Raw genomic sequence first — 15679 nt, 5'->3', positions numbered from 1 at the left:
TGCAAAGAAACAAACCTCTGACCGCCAGTCCATCAGGTCGTGGTCAGCACGCAGCGTGCTCGAGACCCTGTGGGAAAAGGAGAGGCTGGATCCTGTCGTGTAGTTCCCAGAGCAGACTGACAAAGTCATTTGGTACAATGTGTCATCATCAGAACTTTCCAACAAACAACAAAACATAGATTGGCGGGTGGTGAGAAGGGCACGACCTGTCAGATTGTTTATGTGCACCTTGTTGGCCTGTGCCACAGTACACTGCCCTGGAAGTGGCTGTGGGTGAAACCCGAAACATCAGCTTTCCTGCTGCTCTGATGCTGCCTGTCGTGCTGTGTCCATCCAGCCCACACCGAGTTCTCGCAGACTCCAGCATTAGCAGTTCCTACTCTCTCTCGACTCAGTGTGAGACCTTTTACAGTTACCGTATAGCTGCAGGGAGTGTGTGGATGAGGCCAGGCTCAATGTTTACCTTCAGCATATAGTTATTGGGAGGTGCACGGATGAGGACAGACTTGCTGTGAGGCTGTTCACAGTCACCGGAGAGTAAGTCGGAAGCATGGAGATGAGGCCAGGCCCACTGTGATACTGTTTACAATCACTGTTTAGTTTCTGGGAGGAGTGTAAATAAGGCCATGCTCGGTGTGAGACTGTTTTGCGTCCCTGTATAATTACTGGAGGTGTGTCAGTGAGGTGAGGGCAATTGTCAGACCGTTTCCAGTCAAGTAGGACTTCCTGTGAGTTGTGCGAATGAGGCCAGGGCCACTGTGAGACCATTTCCAGTCACTGTCGCACCCTACACCGGAAGCGTGTAGATGCTGCCAGGCTCCCTGTCAGTAACCAGGTGGTGTGTCCACGAGGCATAACTGGGATGCACTAAAAGCTTGGGGCATAACTGGGACGATGGGGCTGCTGCTGCCGAGGCAGAGTCGGGAAGGACCACTGTCTGAGGTTTTCCTGCTGAAGGTAAATGAGGGTCCATTCAGTTATCGGACCCTCCCCGTGTCTCACACGTATGTAAATATTTTTGTTGTATGTCTCAGAGAGGTCTTTGGTTCATTGGGTGGAGCCAAAGTCCAATGCTTTATTTGTTTATTTGATATGCAGCTGGACAGAACGCAACTGCAGTTGTGACATTGTACATATACAAAGAGATTTCTTGTGAAAAAGGTGTATTTTTCAAATCAGAAATGTGACTGGGAGGAGTGTGGATGAGCCCAGGCTCACTGTGGGTCTGGTTACGGTCACCACATTGTCACTAAGATGTGTGGGAATGAGGCATGGCTGGCTGTGAGACTGTGAAAAATCACTAATTAATAATAGTTTGTTTCTTCAATTATTTGTTGGATGTGTGTGTCACTGACTGGTCCAGCATTTATTGCCCATCCCTAATTGCCCTGGAGATGTTGGTGGTGAGCTGCCTTCTCAAACCGCTGCAGTTCGCCTGCTGTGGGTTGCCCCCATAGTGCCATGAGGGAGGGAATTCCCATCTTTTGAACAGTCGCAGTGAAGGATTCCGGATATATTTCTAAATCAGAATCACGAGTGGCTTGGAGTGGGATTGAAGGAGGTGTTCCCATGTACTTGATGCCCTTGTCGTTCGAGATGGAAGCTGTCATGGGTTTGGAAGGCACTGCATGAGGAGCTTTGGCGAATTTCTGTCATGCATCTTGTAGATCGTACACAGTGCTGCTGAGGCCGCTCATCATTGGTGGTGGAGGGAGTGGATGATTGTCGATATCGTGTCAGTCAACTGGGCTGCTTTGTCCTGGATGGAGTCAAGCTTCTTGCATGTTGTTACAGCTGCGGCCATCCTGGTAAATGGGGAGCGTTCCATCACAGTCCTGACTTATGCCTTGTCGACAGTGGACACGTTCTGGGGAATCAGGAGGTGGGTTAGTCGCCGCAGCATTCCTCACCTCTGACCTGCTCTTGTAGTCACTGTGTTTATGTGGTGAGTCTGGTTCAGTTTTTGTTCAAAGCTCACCCCCACGACGGTGACAGTGTGGGATGCAGTGAATGTAACAAATTGTTTGTCAAGGAGGGGGTTGTCTCTTGTTGGTGACGGTCATTGCCTGGTATTTCTGTGGTGTGAATGTAACTTCCACTTGTCTGACCAAGCCTGGGTATTGCCCAGATCCAGTTGCATTTGGACAAGGACTGCTTTAGGATCTGAGGAATCATGAATGATGCTGAACATTGTGCAATCATCAGGAACATCCCAACTTCTGGTCTTTTGAAGAATGCAAGTTCATTGATGAAGCAGCTGAAGATGGTTATATCTCGGACACTGCCACGAGAAACTCCTGCAGGGATCCCCTGGAGCTAAGATATCTGACCTCCAATAAGATCATTCATTTTCCTGCGTGCCAGGTATGACTCCAGCAAGTGGAGAATTTGTCCCCTTATACCCATTGAGTCCAGTTTTGCTCGGGCTTCTTGATGCCACACTTGGTCAAATGTCGTCTTGTTGTAAAGGGCTGGAGCTCTCACTTCCCCTCTGGAATGCAGCTGTGTTGCCCATGTTTGAACCAAGGCTGTAATGAGGTCAGGAGCTGAGCTGCCCTGACAACCCAAACTGGCCGTCGCTGAGCAGGTGCTGCTTGATAACAATGTTACTGACAGCTTCTATCACTTTCCTGATGATTGAGTACAGCCTGATGGGGCAGTATATGGCCAGGTTGGATTTGTCCTATGTTTGCAATCCAGCACATACGTGGGCAATTTTCCACTGTGTCGGGTAGATACCAGTGTTGAAACTGCACTGCAACAGCTTGGCACGGGGAGCGGCACGTTCTGGAGCTCAAGTCTTCAGTATTATTGCCAGAATATTGTCAGGGCCTGTGACCTTTGCAGTATCCAGTGTCTGCAAGTGTTTCCTGACATCACGTGGGGTGAATTGAATTTACTGAAGACCGGTATCTGTGATGCTGGCGGAGCCCGAGATGAATCATCCACTTGGTCCTTCTGGCTGAAGATTGCTATGAATACTTCAGCCTTATCTTTTGCACTGATGTGCTGGGCTCTTCCATCATTGAGGATGGGGATATGTGTGGAGTCTTCACGTCCAATCAGTTGTTTAATTGTGCACCACAGTAAATGACAAGATGTGGCAGGACTGCAGAGCTCAGATTTGATCCAGTGATGGTGGGATCACTTTGCTGTGTCTATCACTTGCTGGCTATGCTGTTTGGCGGCTTCACCAGGTTTCTTTATTTATTCATTCACAGGACAAGGGCATCATAGAATAGAATCAGAGAATCCCTACAGTGTTTTGGTATTTCCAGGGGGTCCCGGGAGGGGTGGTGTGTCGGTATTTCCAAGGGGTCTCAGGGAGTATGTCAAGATTTACAGTGGGTCGCAGGGAGTTTGTCTGTACAGGGGTGTGGGGCTGTGCGTCAGTATTTGGAGGAGCTCCTGGGGAATGTGTCAGTGTTTCGAGGGGACCCTGGGAAATGTGTCATTGTATACAGGGAGTCCCAGGGAGTTTCTCAGTACTTATAGCGGGGACAGGGAATGTGTCAATATTTGCAGCTGGTCCCGGGGAATATATCAGTATTTACAAAGGGTCCTGGGGAGTGTGGCAGTATTTTCAGGGGTTCTCTGGGACTTTGCCAGTATTTAAAGGGTGTCTAGGGAATGTGTCAATATTGAGAGGGCTTCCCGAGGAGTGTGACAGAATTTACAGCGGTCCCGGTGATTGCATCAGTATTTGCAGGGTGTCCCAGGGAGAGTATCGGTATCCGGGGGTGGAATGTGTCAGTGTTTACGGGAGTTCCGGCGTGTGTATCGGTATTTACAGGGGGAATGGGGAATGTGTAATTATTTCCAGTGGGTCCTGGGAGTTTATCAGTGTTTACGGGGGTTCCGTGGAATGTGTCAGTGTTCAGGTGAAGTCCCAGGGAATGTGTTCGTGTTTAGAGGGGTCCCTGGGAAATGTGTCCGTATTTACATGCAGCCCCAGGGAGTTTCTCAGTATTTACAGCGGATTCCAGGGAATGTGACAGTAGTTACAGTGTGTCGTGAGGTGTGTGTCGGTATTTACGGGATATCCCAGTATTTGTGGTTAGTTGTGTAGAGTGTGCCTATACGTACAAGGGTCCGGGGATGTGTGTCAGTATACAGAGGAGGCCGAGGGAATTTTTCAGTGTATAAAGCGGGCCCTGGGAAATGTGTCAGCGTTTACAGAGGGTCCCTGGGAGTGTGGTGGCATTTTCAGGGATTCTCAGGTACTATGTCAGTATTTACAGGGAGTCCTGCGGAGCGTGTCAGAATTTATAGGGGCTCGGTGCATACTGACACACTCCCCTGGAATCCCTGTAAACACTGGCACACTCCCTGGGACCACCTTGAAATACTGTAGCTCTCCCTAACACCCGCTGAAAAAACAAAGTCCACGGGCACCCCTGGAACTACTGACGCTCTCCCCAAGTCTCCCTGTCAATCCTGACACAATCCCTGAGACGCCCTGTAAATACTGACCCTCCATGGGACCGCCTGTAACTACTGACACACTCCCGGGAGCACCTGTAAATAATTACAAATTCCGCGGAACACCCTGTAAATACTGACACTCTCACCAAGAGCCCCTGTCAATACTGACGCAGTCCTGTAGGTCGCGGGAATTTTTCAGTATTTAAAGGGGGCCCCGGGAAATGCGTCAGTCTTTGCAGAGGGTCCCAGGGACTGTCAGTATTTTCAGGATTTGCTGGGACTGTGTCAATATTTACAGGGGGTCCCACGGAGTGTGTCAGTTTTACAGGTGATTTCAGGGGCTTTGTCAGTATTTCCAGGGGGTCACACAGATGTGTCAATATTCACAATGTGTCCCCGGGGACTCTGTTGGTCTTGACAGGGAATTGCCAGGTCGTGTGTCAATATTTACAGGGTGTCCCTGTGTGTGTGTCAATATTTACAGGGTGCCCCTGTGTGTGTGTGTGTGTGTGTGTGTGTGTGTGTGGGTATTTACAAAGAGTCCCTGGGGAGTGTGTCAGTGTTCATTGTGAGTCCAGGAGAGACTGTCAGTATTTATAGGACGTCCAGGGAGACTGTCAGTCTTTACAGGGAGTCGTCAGGAGTTTGTCAGAGGGTGAACGCTGAGGCAGTGCCTTATTATGCAGGTGTCAGAATTCAGATAGTGTCCCTTGATGAGAGGGTCAGGACTGAGGTCTTGCAGCTCTGTGAGCAGGTCAGTTCTTAACCAGTGTCTCGTTGTCAAGTGGTCCGTGCTGAGGCAGTGACAGTATCAGTACTGAGATATTGAAGCGCTGTCTGAGCATCAGGGGTGAGGGAGTGCCTCATTGTCACAGGGTCAAAAATGTGGGAGTGCGTTATTGTCAAAGGGTCAGTGCTGAGGGAGTGCTGCCATTTAAGGGGGACAGAATTAAGGAAGTTGTTCACATTTCAAGGGCCAGTACTGAAATAGTTTTGCACTGGGAGGTCAGTGTGGAGGGAGGGCCTCAGAAGCAGTGGGTCAGTATGACGGTTTCCCTTATTGTCAGGGGGGCAGTTCTGAGGCACTGACCCGTTGTCAGAGGGTCAGTACTGAGGTATTGAAACACTGTCAGAGCATAAGGGCTGAGGTGTTACAGGTCTATGAGAGGTCAGTACTACGAGAGTGCCTCATTATCAGAAGTCCAGTACTGAGGGAGTGCACAATCGTCAGACTGTCAGGACTGAGGGAATGCCTGATTGTTCAAAGGGTCAGTACACAAGGAATGTCTCAATGTAATGTATGATTAGAGATGCAGTGCTGAAGGAGTGCCTCATTCTCAGTGTCAGTTCTGAGGCAGGGTCACATTGCTGGAGGGTTGTTCTGACTTAGTGCATTAGTAACAGAGGGTCAATACTGAGGCAGTATCTCATTTTAGGGACTTAGAATTCATGGGTGCTACATAATTAGGAGGTGAGCCCCGAGGTATTGCAGCTCAGGTGCGGTCATAAGTGAGGGGGGAGTGCAACATTGTCAGGGGTCAATTCCCATTTGAACCATAGCCTACTTTGTTGTTATTCCTATCAAAATGGATGACCTCACATTTATTGACATTGAACTCCATCTGCCAGACCATTGCCCACTCACTTAGACTGTATAACCATCTGCAGGCCTTCAGTTCTTCTGCACACTTTGCTCTACCGCTCAGCTTAGTGTCATCTGCAAATGTTGACACACCACACTTCATCCCCGACTATAAATCATCTGTATCAATTGTAAACAATTGCAGTCCCAACACTGATCCCTGAGACACACTACTAGCCACTGACCGCCAGCCAGATAAACACCCATTTACCCCTACTCTTTCACTATGAAAGGGAGACTGAATTAAAATGCTCCTTCCACCCCATTTACAGCCCTTTCACAGTTTTAATCCTCACGGCTTTATTTTGCTGACAGCTGCAAAACGTGGGTCTACATCAGTGTCTATCCCTGAGTACATGTTAATTTTCTAACCTATTCAGAACAATACCATCGTGTCATCGTTTGAAGAAGCATAATATTAATCAGCCCTCAGCAACCGTCTCCCAGGACTTGAACAGCTTGCAGGATATCAAACAAGTTTTCTGCATTAGCAGAGAGAGGAGGAACAGCAGATGCTGGAGAATCTGAGATAACAACGTGTAGAGGTGGATGAACACAGCAGGTCAAGCATCAGAGGAGCAGGAAGATTGATGTTTCAGGCCTAGATGCTTCTTCAGAAATTGGGAAGGGGAAGGAGGTTCTGAGATAACGAGGGAGAGAGGGGGAGACGGATAGAAGATGCATAGAGGAGAAGGTAGGTGGAGAGGAGACAGACAGGTCAAAGAGGTGGGGATGGAGCCAGTAAAGGTGAGTGTAGATGGGGATGTAGGATGGAGCTGGGTCAGTCCAGGGAGGATGGACAGGTCAAGGGAGCGGGATGAGGTTAGTAGGTAGGAGACGGAGGTTGGGGCTTGAGGTAGGAGGAAGGACAAGGGTAGGGAGGCAAGGGTGAGCTGGGCTGGTTTTGGGATGCGGTATCGGGAGGAGAGATTTTGAAGCTTATGAAGCCCACATTGACACCATTGGGCCGCAGGGTTCCCAAGCGGAATATGAGATGCTGTTCCTGCAACCTTCGGGTGACATCGTTGTGGCACTGCAGGAGGCTCAAGATGGACATGTCGTCTGAGGAATGGGAGGGGGAGTTGAAACAGTTCGCAACTGGGAGGCGCAGTTGTTGAGTACGAACCAAGTGTAGGTATTCTGCAAAGTGGTCCCCAAGCCTCCACTTGGTTTCCCCAATGTAGAGGATGCCACAATGCGAGCAGTGGATGCAGTATACCACATTGGCAGATGTGCAGGTGAACATCTGCTTGAGGTGGAAAGTGTTCTTAGGGCCTGGGATGGGGAGTGAGGGGAGTGGTGTAGGGGCAGGTGTAGCACTTCTTGCAGTTGCAGGGAACAATGTGCCAGGTGTATTGGGGCTGGAGGGGAGTGCGGAGCAGACAAGGCAGTCACAGAGACAGTGGTCCCTCCAGAAAGCAGATAAGGGTGGGGAGGGAGAAATGTCTTTGGTGGAGTCGGGTTGCAGATGATGGTTGGAGGATGATACGTTAGATCCAGAGGTTGGTGGCGTGGTACGTGAGGATGAGGGGGATTGTGTTTTGGTTGTTATTGCGGAGAGGGGGCACGAATTACGGGAAATGTGGGAGACGCGGTCAAGGGCGTTCTCGACCACTGTGGGGGTCGGGGGGAGGATTTGCGGTCCTTGAAATATTAGGAAACCTGAGATGTATTGGAGTGGAATGCCCTCATCCTGGGAGCAGGTGTGGTGGAGGTGAAGGAATTGAGAACAGGGGGTGTTATTTTTGCAGGAAGGTGGGTGGGAGGAGATGTATTCTAGGTAGCTGTGGGAGTCGGTGAAATAGATATCAGTTTCTAGGTGGTTGCCGGAGATGGAAACAGAGAGGTCCAGGAAGGTGAGACAGGTATTAGAAATAGTCCAGGTGAACAGGTATTAGAAATACTACTAACTTCTGGTTGGAGTGGAAGGTGTTGGTGAAGTGGATGAACTGTTCAAGCTCCTGGTGGGAGCACGAGGCGGCGCCGATACAGTCGTTAATGTTATGGAGGAAGAGGTGGGTTTCGGGCCAGTGTCGCTACGGAAGAGGGACTGTTCCATGCAACCTACAAAAAGGCAGGCACAGCTTGGGCCCATGCGATGTTTCTTCTGACTGCAGCCCCCTGGCGGCCCGCCCGTGGTGGTGCTCATCTTTGCTGCGATCTGCCGACTCGGTCCCCGAAAGGCAGCATCGGTTCCCCATCCCCGCCCTCCCTACAAACCAACCCTTTAAAGGCGGAAGGCACCCACCCCCTTATCATAAAGGTCAGGTTGCGGGGTTGGGGGGCACGGCGAGAGAGTGCCAGAGGCTGCATTTATTTTGGCGCAACCCTAATCTGGGGGTTATCTAGCACCCCCGCGCCCCCAGAAATAGGGATTATGGATGCACACCGCTAATTTTGGATTCCTCTTTAGAATAAAAAGTAGAGGGGGAGTGTGAATAGGGTTTTGGGATGGGGGATGGGATAGGGTGTGGGGGTGGGGGTGTAGGTCGAGTTGGGGGAGAGGGGGAAGAAGGTGCCCCTCTCCTTCCATTGAAGGGTGCGTACCCACAATTTGGCCCCTTAGGCTCTTTCCTGTTCTGGTTAGGGTTAGGCCGATGGTGAAGGTTAGGGTTTGGGCTGAGGTTAGGGTGAGGGCTGATGCCTGGCACTCCCTCCATACTGACCCTCGAATATCTATGTACACCCTAAAACACAGAGTTTCCGGTAAATATGCCCTAAAACACAGAGTACCGTGTAAATCAGCCCAAAATAGAGAGGGCCCTGAAGATAAGCCCTGTAACGCTGAGTTCACTGTAAATAAACCCTAAAACACAGATCACTGTAAACAAACCCAAAGACACAGAAAACCCTGTAAATAAACCATGAAATACAGAAAACCCTGTGAATAAATTCTAAAAACACAGATCTCACTGTAAATAAACCCTAAACACAGGTCTCACTACCGACAAACCCTCAATCAGAGAGCTCCCTGTAAATAAACCCTAACACAAAGCTAGCTGTAAATAAACCCTAAAACACAGTGCCCTCTGTAAACAAGCTCTCAATCAGAGCTCACTGTAAATATTCCCGAAGACACGGAGATCACTGTAAAAAAGAAACTCAGAACAAAGAGCCGCTCGTAAATTTTCCTAAAACACAGAGTGCCTTGTAAAAAGCCCGAAAACACAGAACCTCCTGTAAATAAAACCTAGAACACAGAACCTTCTGTAAATAAACTATTAATCACAGAAACAAAGTTGCTGGAAAAGCTCAGCAGGTCTGGCAGCATCTGTGGAGGAGTAAAATGAGTTAACTTTTCGAGCCTGGGTACCCTTCCATTCTGAGGAAGGGTTGCTGGACCTGAAAAGTTAACTCGTTTTTCTCCTCCACAGATGCTGCCAGACCTGCTGAGCTTTTCCAGCAACTTTGTTTTTGTTCCTGATTTACAGCATCCACAGTTCTTTTGGTTCTTATTAAACACGGAACCCACATTAGATAAAACCTAAAGCACAGAGCTCAAGTACATAAAGTACATAACCATAAACGCACAGCCCCCAGTAAATAAGATTTAGGGCTGAGGCTAGGCTTCATGTTTATGCAAGTGTGAACATTAGGGCTGAGGCTAGGCTTAGGTTTAAAGCTGGTGTTATCTCTGAGGGTAGCGTGGAAGAAAGCAGCTTTGCATTCCCAGAGACAGAGCTGAGGGAGAGCATTTGTGTATTCCATAGGAGGCACGGGAATCATTGTAACCTTAACAGATCAAATTATATGACAGATTAGTTTACAATTAAAGATCATTGTGACTGTGGTCACAAGGTGAAGAGCTGGATGAACGCAGCAGGAAAAGCAGCACCAGAGGAGCAGGAAAGCTGACGTTTCGGGCCGAGAGCCTTCTTCAGAAATGGGGGAGGGGAAGGGGGTTGTGAAATAAATAGGGAGAGAGGAGAGGCCGATAGAAGGCGGATAGAGGAGAAATTAAGTGGGAGGACGGGATAGGTGGGAGGAAGGACAGGTTAGGGAGGCAGGGACCAGCTGGGCTGGTTTTGGAATGCGGTCAGGGGAGGGGAGATTTTGAAGTTTGTCAAGTCACATTGACACCAGTGGGGTACGGGGTCCCTAACCTGTCATTCCTCCCACCTCAAAACCCAGCCCCATCTCCTACCTACTAACCTCATCCTGCCCCCTTGGCCTGTCCATCCTCCCTGGACTGACCTATCTCCTCCCTAACTCCCACCTGCATTCACCTTTACTGGCTCCATCCCTGCCTCTTTGGCTTGTCTGTCTCCTCTCCAACAATCTTCTCCTCTATCCATTTTCTGTCTGCCTCCCCCCTCTCCCTATTTATTTCAGATCCCCCTCCCCCGACCATTTCTGAAGAAGGGTCTCGCCCAAAACGCCAGCCTTACTGCTCCTTTGCTGCTGCTTGGCCTGCTGTGTTTATCCAGCTCTACACCTTGTTAACCCTGTAAATATGCTCTCAAGCACAGACACCCCTTTAAATAAATCCTAAGAAGGGTCATTCAGGAAATAAAATGTAAAAGAAACCATAAAAGCCAGAGTCCCTGTAAATAAAGTGTAAAACATAGAGCTCCAAGTAAATAAATCCTGAAACACAGTGCCCCCAGCAAATCCTCCCTTCAACTAAGCCTCCTGCAAATAAACTCGCAGAGGCGACTGCAAACAAACCCCAAAACACAGGACATCCAGTTAATAAAGCCTAAAACAGAAGGCCCACTGTAAATCAACATGAAAAAACACAGCTCCCACTGCAGCACTGCGAATTAGTCGGATTGAGTTAGTACCTCAGTCAGCAAGTCAGTTCTGAGGCAGGGCCTCTTTGTCAAAGAGTCAGATTTGAGCGAGTACCATTGGATGATGGTTATTGCAGCACTGTGAGAGTACTGGAGTGAGAGAGCACCTCACTGTCAGAGGGTCAGTACTGAGGGGGTACCTCACTGTCAGAGAATCAGTACTGAGGGAGTACCTCACTGTCAGACGGTCAGTACTGAGGGAGTACCTCACTGTCAGAGAATCAGTACTGAGGGAGTACCTCACTGTCAGAGGGTCACTACTGAGGGAGAACCTCACTGTCAGAGGGTCAGTACTGAGGGAGAACCTCACTGTCAGAGGGTCAGTACTGAGGGAGAACCTCACTGTCAGAGGGTCAGTACTGATGGAGGACCTCACTGTCAGAGAATCAGTACTGTTGTCATGTTCGTTTTCGGAGACCCTCACGGATTTGTTGCAATAACAAGACACTGACCTGTTTAGAAAAACACGAATCCTTTTATTACCAAGCAAGTACAAGCTGTGGAGAATCACAGCACTTAACCCGGCACAGAGCGCAGAGTCTCGCAGGTAATTCTCCCCGAGCAGCGGACAGACCCGCTCTTCAAACTTTACAAAATACATGATACATAAAATAATTACACATTTTACAATGACATGATACATAAAACAATTACTACAACAGACAAAGACAGGATACCAAACAATTATTATATCAAGAACATAAAAGACCAGGATATAGTCCCGAAGATAATAAAACGTGAGGCTGGATGAACACAGCACATCTCAGGATGCTGCTGGACTTGCTGTGTTCGTCCAGCCTCGCATTTTATTATCTTGGATTCTCCAGCATCTGCAGTTCCCATTTTCACAGGATATAGTATCGATTGCTCTTGAAGTGGCTGCTGATGGCATGAGGCGATTTCAAGTAGTTATCCGGACAGATTGTTCCAGCCAGCCAGACACACTGGCAACTTGAAATCACAAATTCAGTGCCCTGGCCCCTTTGTCAGCGACAGAAATTGCATGCTTTAGAAGTTTCACACCTTTACAAATGTTCCCCACCGAACCCTATTTGACACAGTTTAATTCTAATTGTATTCAGTCAGGAAGCTTAAGACAGTGTCTGCATACCGATGTGTGGGAAGACAAAGAGTTACAAAAGTTTTACACTGAATTCCTAGCTGGGCAGGAAGCTTCAGGGCAGTGCCTGCATCCCTGTGCGTAGGCAGATGAAAGACTTTAATTTGTAGAAGTATCGAAATCAATGGGATGTTATACAATAACATCTCATTGTGAGAGTACCTCATCGTCAGAGGGTCAGTACCGTAGACGTGCCGTGTTGTCTGACGGCCAATCGGGTCAGGATTGAGGGCTATTACAGGGACAGGACTGAGGTATTTGAAATAGGGCAATGACTGGTGTGGATCCTTTTTATTTTTTAAAAATTAGACGACACCAGAAAGATTATCAACCCGATGTGATGTGATTGGGCTGACAATCAGTTGATGACAGCAGAAAGGTCAGTGGCCTGATTACCGCGGCCGGGACTTGAGATTTCACTATTGCCGACCTTCTCATTCTTCTCGCTCAATTTCACGGAAGAGCTGTGTTGAGAGAGAGTCGGAACTTTCTGAAAGTGATCGCGGGCCCTAGTCAATATGTATCTAACAGAGAAACAGGTAAAGCAGAAACTTGTTTGATGTCCCGCCAGCTATTCAAGTCCTGGGAGACGTTTGTTGAGGGCTGATTAATATTATAATTATTCATAGTTTCGGGTGACACGATGGATGGGAAGATATTGTTCTGAATAGATTAGAAAATTAACACATAGTCAGGGATTGACTCTGATGTAGACACAGGTTTGGACACTGTCAGCAACACGAGTTCAAACTGTGAAAAGGCAGTAATGCGTGGAAGGAACATTTTAATTTATAGTCTCCCTTTATTAGTGAAAAGTATGGCAAGATCGCAATTTTATGAATGAATGAATGAAATGCGTAACAGTAAACAGAGGACCCGAGTGAGTGGTCAGTAAAGTTATGAATGAATGAGAGCGCGATAGTGGTCACATGGAGCGTTGTGGGTGCATCGGTCAAGAGGACCTTTCGGACAACAGTAAAGAGGCTTATGATATAATGTCACACAAAAACCACACAAAAGGATATTTGAAGGCGATTGGCCCTGTATCACTAAAGACACACCAGCCAACCTCCGGAAGCCTTGTTAAGTGCTAACCGATATGAGTAAACAGGGCAGACCACAGGATATTCAGGGGGAAAGGTTACAAGATTAACAAGTGACCACTTTTCTGAAGAAGGGTCTCGGCCCGAACCGTCAGCCTTCCGGCTGCTGGGCCTGCTGTGTTCATCCGGCTCGACACCTTGTTCTCTCAGACCACGTGAGCGAACGAGTTTGGCGTGTTTGAGTCTGACTGGTAAATATGTGATACACAACCATTTGATGTTACTGACTGCCTGGTGAATTGAAAACTGAAATAATTGCGGATGCTGCAAATCAGGAACAAAAACAAAGTTTCTGGAAAAGCCCAGCAGAACTGAGGGAGGTTCTGTGGAAGGGTCACCGAACCGGAACCGGTTAGCTCTGTTTTTCAGCTGACAAATGCTGCCAGACCTGCTGAGCTTTTGCAGCAACTTTGTATGTGTTTTCTGATTTGCAACATCCGCAGTTTTTTTGGGTTTTTACTCAGTGTTTTAGGGTTTATTTACACGGCGCTCTTTATTTATCGCGAGCTCTGTCTTTTAGGGTTTATTTGTGAAGGGCCCTGCCTTACAGATAGTTTACAGGTCGGCTCAGTATTCGGGTGCATTAAGAGGTGCGCTCTGTTTTCGGCTTTATTCAGCCCTGTCTTTTCCTCTCTACTTCCTGGAGGATGTGTGTTAGAGTTCTTTTTAAAGGGGTCTGAGTATTTGAGTGTACAATTGGAGGGGGCTCTGTGTTTTTCAGTGTCCTGTATGTTTTTGACTTAATTTACAGGGTAGATCTGTGCTTTATGGCTTATTTACAGGGGGCTCTGTGTTGCAGTGCTTCTACACTGGCGGGGTGGGGGGGTCTCTGTTTTCGAGTTTATTTACAATGAGGCCTGTGTTTTAGGGTTATTTACAAAGAGCTCTGTGATTTAAGGTTTACATAGAAAGGCTGTATTCTAAGGTTTATTTGCAGAAGGCTGTCTGGTTTATTTACAGTGAGCAGTGTAGTTTAGGATTTATTTCCAGTGAGCTCTAGGCTTTAGCATTTATTTACAGGAGGATCTTCATTTCATGGTTTTGTTACAGTTGGGTCTTTGTTTAAAAAAAACCCTGAAACAATGAGCTCCGTGTCTTATGGTCTAATTACAGTGCCATCTGTGTTTTTGAGTTTATTTGCAGAGCATTCTGTGTTTTTGGGTTTATTTCCAGGAGGCTCTCTGTTTTAGGGCTTGTTTGCAGGATCCTCTGTGTTTTAAGATTTAATTTACATGGGTGTTTTTACTGCTTATTTGCATGGGTACTCTCTGTTTGAGGCACTGGCTGAGTACTGACCTTCTGACAATGTGGTACTCATTCAGATCTGATCCTCCAGCAATGAGGTACTGTGTCAGAACTGATCCGCTGACAGTAAAGCACTGCCCCCTCAGTTCTGACCCTCTGACAGAGCTGCAATCGTTCAGGACTGAACTTCTAATCATGTTGTACTCCATCAACTCTGAACCCAATGCATTGAGGTACTGACTCAGTATTTACTGTGTGCAAGTAATATACTCACTCAGAACTAACCCTCTAGCAATGTGAGCCTGCCTCAGAACTTACCCTGTAACAATGAGGCACTGACCTCAGCACCAAATCTCTAATTACTTGGCTCTCCCCAGTTTTGAGGCACTCCTTCTGTACTGACCCATGAACAATGAGGCACACACTCAAGAATGATCCTTCATTGAGGTATCACCTTATAACAGAGCTACTGACATCTTTGGACTGTGTCTAATAATGAGGCACTGACTTGGTTCTGACCCTCTCACAATGAGGCATTCTGTCAAGTCTTACTGCATTAAAATGAGGCACGCTCTGACTGATCTGACATGCCTCAGTATAAACCCTCTGACTAATCTGAAACACCACTTCTTAGACCCTCTAAATGGCAATCTTTTAATTCTGACACCATAACAGTGAGGGTCTGCCTTGGTGCTGACACTCTGTCAAAGAGACGCTGCCTCAGAACTGAGCTGCTGACAATTAGCCAGTGCCTTAGGTACTGATGAGTGAATAAAAAGGCCCTCTCTCAGCACTGACACTGAAGCAATGAGGTATTGTCACAGAACGAACCCACAAAGGGCTCATAATTGAGGGAGTGCCTACTGATTGAAGGGTGCGGATTGAGGTGTTGCAGAACTGTCAGAGGGTCAGAACTGAGGTATTGCATCATTGTCAGATGGTCCATTCTGAGGCAGTGCCTCAGTGTCAGAATTGAGGGTATGCACATGTTTAACTCATCAGGAATGAGCTTTATGCAGCTCTATCAGAGGCTCAGCACTGACTGCCTGCCTCATTCTCATAGGATCAACACTGATATATTGAAGCACTGTCAGATCTTCAGTGCTGAGTGGGTCAGAACTGAGGGAGTGCATTGCTGTCAGAGGCAGTGCCTCATTATGCAGGTGTCAGAATTCAAGGCATGCCCCATGAATGGAGGGTCAGGACTGAGGTATTGCAGCTCTGTTCAGAACCAGTGGCTCGTTGTCAAGCGGTCAATGCTGAGGCAGCGACTCAATTCTGTATGGTCAGTCTTGAGGAAGTGCCGCATTATTAGAGGGCCAATACGAAGGGTAAGTCTCAATGTAATTGT

The 15679-nt window shown here is 47.8% G+C and overlaps 1 protein-coding gene across 1 annotated transcript in view; it reads left to right on the top strand.

Moving 5' to 3' along the window:
- Nucleotides 1-774: 774 nt before the first annotated feature.
- Nucleotides 775-15679, top strand: part of LOC132211036 (utrophin-like) — a 153317-nt gene continuing 138412 nt past the window's right edge. The window contains exon 1 of the transcript XR_009447330.1: nucleotides 775-957. The gene's annotated coding sequence lies outside the window, so the exon portion shown is untranslated. The remainder of the gene's footprint in view (nucleotides 958-15679) is intronic.

This window comes from Stegostoma tigrinum, chromosome 27 (assembly GCF_030684315.1).
Source record: "Stegostoma tigrinum isolate sSteTig4 chromosome 27, sSteTig4.hap1, whole genome shotgun sequence".
Taxonomy (NCBI): Eukaryota; Metazoa; Chordata; class Chondrichthyes; order Orectolobiformes; family Stegostomatidae; genus Stegostoma; species Stegostoma tigrinum.
The sequence above is the reverse complement of the archived record's forward strand: the minus strand, read 5'-3'. Positions and strand labels throughout refer to the sequence as shown.